Below are 6,243 nucleotides of genomic sequence, written 5' to 3' on the forward strand. Positions count from 1 at the left end.
TTTGAAATTTTCACCAGATTTTTATTCACTCACAGGATTACAGGTTATAATTCAAAACTGTTAAAAAAAAAAAAGTAAAATACCAAAAAATGAAGAAATCAAAGAGAACTGATTTTGTGTTGGTTCTTCCATGTCTCAAATTTCAGGCATGTGTTATTTTAATAAGGTCACTTTAGGTCAGCGGTTCTTAGATTCTGCTGCTCATAATAATCAGTTTTTAGTCTAAATTTGGTATCTGGCTGACATCAACCTCGGAGGACAACTCTCTCCAGATTTCAGGTCAGGGTTCCATCTTTTCTCTAATAATTCAGAAAGGGAAAGCGAGAGCGCCACCCACTGGAAAACAGGGTCTACTTATATGCTCCAGTCCCATGGACATGTCCTCTGATGCTGTTCTGTTACCAAGGAAACCAACCACATCCTCAGTTCTCAACAAAAAGAGAAAGAAGAGGGAAGAAAAACAAAACATGCAGGCAGTGAGATCCACATGAGTTCTTCATGCCCAGATCCAACCACTCAGGACGAAATACAAACTGGTCCGGTTCCATACGGTTCCATACCTGCTGCAAACTACATCCTGCCTCACCTTGGTGCAGAACAAGCTAATAAGTTGGATTGCAATCACAAAAATATCTCCTGTTAAACACAGTCAGCCTGAGCGGAGCAGATATATGATGAAATGAGCATCCATGATATGACTGAAAAACATCAATGAAAAAAGAGTTAAAAGGGTAAAAAGATTAAAAAAAGGACATCCACCGTGGTCCAGTATACAGCAAAACAACACTCTTTTTTTCACCACGGTCCACAAAAGGAAAAGGAACCTTGTTCCACTGTCTGTGGGAATGTGATCAGATTCATCATTGCTGGAAAAAGCTCATAAAAAACATCTTGTCTTCACAGCAGGAAGGTTCAGTGGACCGACTTCATCCCTCCACTGCACTCAGCTCAGCATCCGCCCGGTCTGCCAGTCTGCCGGTCTGCCTCCTGCTGGCCTGCAGAGACATGATGACACACAGGAGTGAGGAGAATCTGGCTCCACCCAGAGCTCCAGAGCATCGGCAGAGAGGAGAACAGTACCTTACAGTACAGCCACAGCGCCCCCTGCAGCAGCAGGAGAGACAGCGGCACCACCACCCATCTGACGATCACAGCTGTTGGATCTGAACAAACACGAGAACAATCAGCTGTCTGAGGACTGCTGGGAGTGAGACCATCAGAGTCCATCCATCTGGGCTCCCTCTTGGTCTGGATCAGGTCTGGGTGGCGCTACAGAGACCAAACCCCTCCAGACATGTTTGTCCCTTCCATCTTCCTCCAGCTCTGCTGGCTGGACTCGAGGTCTCTCCAAGACCAAACCAGAGAGTCCTGGACCCACCGCGGGGCCTCCTCCCAGTGGGACCTACCTGCTGGACCTCTAAAGGGGGGAAAACCCACACATGTTCTCTGAAGGGTGGAGTAAAGGAAGAGTCAGCTTCTTCTTACCGAACACAGACAGAGACAGCAGGCGGCTCTCTGAGGAGAAGTTGTGTCCAAAAACATGGAGGTGATAAACACAGCTGTAGTTTCCCCGGTGGGCGGGCTCTGCGGCAGGAAACAGGAAGTGTGCAGAGTGATTGACAGTTGGCTGGGTGGAGCTGTAGGAGGTGTTGGAGGAGGTTAAGGTGAGCTGGAAGGAGCCTCCTGGGTACTGTGGCTGGATGGAGCAGCTGATGGTGAAGGTGGAGCCCCGGATCACCTGGAGCCCCTGCTGCTGGGCCTCAGAGACCCCGAGGATGGAGGAGGAGGAGGACACAGAGATGACTGGGTGGAGCAGCAGGTCTGGAACACACACATACACACACACACATATGTTTGTATTTCTATCGTTGTGAGGACACTCACTGACATAATGCATTTACTGGCCCCTTACCCTAACCCTAACCCTAACCCAGACCACAACAATGGCTGGCCCAAAACAAATGTTTTTGCACTTTTAGTTTTTCAGTAACAACAACATGGACAAGAAAACACTGTTTCTCCTCATGGGACCCAAAAAATGTCCCTACAAATGACATTGTGCCTGGTTTTCCTATGGTTGTGGGGATATTTTGTACCCACAACCATAGGAAAACCCGGACCACCCACACACACACACACACACACACACACACACACACACACACACACACACACACACACACACACACACACACACACAGGTCATTCACAGAATTTTCATTTTGACTGTGCTGAGTGAGGAACACACCACTGATGAACTTACCTGAGCAGGTGAGATTATTGCTGGTGTGACCTTCAATGAAGTTTGCACACTTAATGAAATCAGATCCAGACTGAAAGCAGTCATCCCTGACCATCAATTTAAGTGTGGAGTTGACTGAAAGTGTCCAATCTGCAGACACGGCAGAGCCGCAGTGCAGATGTGAACAAAATAGAGCTGCTTTCTCCAAAGTCCAATAAGAGACATAGGTTGGTCTCCAAACTCCAAAGCTTCTGATCTGCAGAGATCCTGCACAGCGACTGTTTGCTCCCACCAGCCTGAACTCATCCCCTGAACCCAGAGAGAGAGAGAAGAGAGAGAGGATGGAGTGAGAGTGAAGAGAAGAGCAGTGGAAGCTGCAGCTCCTCTTCTACCTGAGCAGGTGAGTCCAGCAGCTTTACCAGGTGAGCAGCTGCTTCTAGCTGAGCCTGAGCTTCTACAGTCCAGCAGAGCAGACTCATGGCCTCCACACTGGAACTCTGGGCTCCACCTAGGAGTCTGCACGTCTCCATAGAGCGCCCCCTGCAGGACTGAAGGAGCCCCACAGCCCAGCTCCCGACACACCACCTGTGCATCCTGCAGGTCCAGGTCTGCTTCACACACTGAGGACCAGGTTTGGTCAGACGGGTTAATCTTCACCTGCAGTCTGCCTGAACAAGAACTGGATCCATTCAGCAGCCGCACCCCATCTGAACACAGGACAGGAGGTCAGCCAGAGGATAGATTAGAAACTCAGAGGAAATAGTAGAAACTCAAAGGACACATGAGAAACTCTGTTCAACTCCAGCAGTTCTGGTATTTTTTTCCTCAGATCTTTGTGGATTTGAGGTTTGTTTTTGACAACATGATTTTGTTGGAGACCAATTCGCTGATATCTGGTTTAAGTAACAAATCAAAGGAGCAGAGAAACGATAGAAAAGGAATCTCCATTAAAACCAGGTGGAAAATATCTTTTTCAAGCCGCTTGTCGCCTTCAGGGTCACGGGGGGCTGGAGAAAATCCTAGCTTCATATGTACGAGGTACACTGTGGACAGTTCGCCATTCTGTCAAAGGGATTGATGGGCAAATGAGGCCTCATGTACCACTGTTTATTTCCTGAAGCTACAAGATGGCACTCTTGATTTTAAAATAGAGGTTGAAGCACTGACAGTGAAGTGTACTCTCAAACAATTCTTGACCAGATAGCACCTTCTAGCGGTTTCACAAAATGAAGACAGTGTTTCATGAGGCCTCATGCCCATCACTTGATACAGGGTCAACAGGCAGACAACCATGCACTCGCACAGTCACACTGAGGGGCAATTTAGGGTCACCAATGAACCTGGTGTGCATGTTTTGAACCATGGGAGGAAGCTGGAGAACCCAGAGGGAACATAAAAACTGAACATAAAAAGTCCGCCAGCTAGTATTTTAACCCAGGATAATCTTAATGTGAGGCAAGAGTGCTAATCATTGGACCGCCTTGTGGCTTTGGAGCAAAATATTCATTGCTTTAAATCAGCAAAACATACCTGAGCAGGTGAGGTTCACGGTGCGAGAGGAGCTGCATGATGCAACACTGTTCCTCAGATCTGATCCAGATTGAAAACATTCTGGGTGGACTCTCCACATAGATTGATCTGAAACATCAATTAATTGAATAGAAACAGGAGAGCCACAGTTCAGATGTTCACAGATGAGAGCTGCTGTCTTAAGGTTGAAGGGGCGGTTCTCCACAGGTCTCTGGTCACCAAGATATTTCAGCTCCAGAATTCCTGCACAGCGACTGGCTCCTCCCACCAACCTGAACTCATCCCCTGAACCCAGAGAGAGAGAGAAAAGGAAGAGGATGGAGTGAGTGTGAAGAGAAGAGGAGTGGAAGCTGCAGCTCCTCTTCTACCTGAGCAGGTGAGTCCAGCAGCTTTACCAGGTGAGCAGCTGCTTCTAGCTGAGCCTGAGCTTCTACAGTCCAGCAGAGCAGACTCATGGCCTCCACACTGGAACTCTGGGCTCCGCCTGGGAGTCTGCACGTCTCCATAGAGCGCCCCCTGCAGGACTGAAGGAGCCCCACAGCCCAGCTCCCGACACACCACTTGTCCATCCTGCAGGTCCAGGTCTGCTTCACACACTGAGGACCAGGTCTGGTCAGATGGGTTAGTCTTCACCTGTAGTCTGCCTGAACAACGACTGGATCCATTCAGCAGCCGCACCGAGTCTGAACACAGGACAGGAGGTCAACCAGAGGAGAGAGTGGAAACTCGTAATAAAAAAGAGAAGCTCAGAAGAAATAGTTGAGACTCAGAGGAAGCAATGGACCAAATGTTGATGACCCCTCTTTTATTCACTCCCTCTTCCCCTCACTCATACCCTTTTCACACTGGCCAAAAAACCCGTTTAAACCCGCTAATTAACCGGGTCCTCATGGCAGTGTGAAAGCGTTCACTCGGCTTTAGACCCGGGTTTCTCAACCCTGCAGTCGACCCGGGTTTTTAGCGTGTCGCTGCTATCAGCTTTTTAGTGGGAGGGGTGAAAGGGAGTGTGAAAGGCAGACACAAGTCGACTGGTAACTTACGTGATGACGTCGACGCAGTGTGGCTACGTTAGCGGGTTGTTGTTTCTGGACACAGCGTGAGATTTCCTTCATCAAGATGACCCAGTATTGGCAAGATAGCAAGACCAGAGAGCTCTTATAGATCCGTGGGGAAGAGGAGATTTGTCTACAGGTAACGGGGACTGAGCTCTAGTCCGTTGTTTACTTTCGCTTTGCTCCGTCGCGCTGATGATGTCATCAACGCAGGACACTATCAGCACAGGAAAACGCAGCGACTCGGCTCGCCAGCAGATGGGTCTGCAGGCAGTGTGAAAGGACTCAAAAGGCGATTATTAGCGGGTCGAGAACACGGGTCGACCCGCTAGTTGCAGTGTGAAAGGGGTATTAACAATCACTCAGGTAACACATTGATTATAGGAGGGGATTTCAACATGGTGTGTGACCCAGGAATGGACAGACTCAGTACCACAGGAAGCCAACAAGTCTGGCAATCCTCAGAGACTGTGAAACAATACATGAAGGATTTTGGGGCGAATCCCAATTCTCTGCTTAATCCTCAATCTTACTCCTCATTCCTCAAAATGCGCGCTCCCGTGAGGTTAAGTGGTGTCCCATTCCTAAACAAGTTGAGGAAAGGAGCGAGACTAAGGGACGTTATCTCTTAATTTTGAGATTCTACCAGACCTACCTTGGAGTTAAGGATAACCCAGAATGCTTGTTAAATAGTTCGTTTTGCTGTTATTTTATTAATAAAAACTTGTGTATATTACTTTGGGAGTAATTGTATTAACTTTCTATCAGAGATAATACATATTTACAAAGGCTATTAGAAAGAAATCAAGAAAATTCATTTGAATGCATTTATTAACAAGGTCACACAACAAAATGTTAAATATTTCTAATGCAAGGCGCATTACTTACAGTTATAAAGGGCGTTGTTATTGATCATTGACCAAAATTATTACTGCTGCCAGCCCCCCCCCCCACCACCACCACCACCACCACCGCTACCGTGCTAAATTCTGCAGCGCCTTGACAACGGAGAGGGAAAAAAAAACAGCGGTCCACGCGTGTGCGCTCTCTCTTCTTCGGACGGTCCAAAGAAGCGTCACGCTGGCCGCTAGCACCCTCCCGACGGTCCAAAAACTCCCCGCTGCGCGTGCTCCCCCCTGGCCAAACTTTTTTCCTGCAGGAAACGCTGCACTTCTGGCTTTCTTCTACCCTCTGGCGCAGTGCTGCCCCCTGTGGTTCAAGGACGTAACTGTCTTTAAGGGTTGTCCCATTTCCAAGTGACATTACATTCCTTAACACTTGTTTTTAGGAGGCACTTAATTTGAGATTGAGGACCAAGGTTGAGGAGTGAGGATTAAGCAGAGAATTGGGATTGGGCCTTGGTCTTTGCGAAGCCTGGGGTTCTCGCCACCCCATTGCAGAGGAATACTCATTCTCCTC

General features: G+C 48.2%; 1 long non-coding RNA gene across 1 annotated transcript; it reads right to left on the bottom strand.

Moving 5' to 3' along the window:
• Positions 1-911: 911 nt before the first annotated feature.
• Positions 912-1,549, bottom strand: LOC115384188 (uncharacterized). The gene is made up of 3 exons (XR_003930853.1): positions 1,486-1,549; positions 1,081-1,163; positions 912-995 (listed from the first exon to the last, which is right to left on the bottom strand). It is a non-coding gene; the product is annotated as an uncharacterized LOC115384188 (long non-coding RNA).
• Positions 1,550-6,243: the final 4,694 nt, after the last annotated feature.

The sequence above is a fragment of the Salarias fasciatus genome (genome assembly GCF_902148845.1).
Source record: "Salarias fasciatus chromosome 23 unlocalized genomic scaffold, fSalaFa1.1 super_scaffold_20, whole genome shotgun sequence".
NCBI lineage: Eukaryota > Metazoa > Chordata > Actinopteri > Blenniiformes > Blenniidae > Salarias > Salarias fasciatus.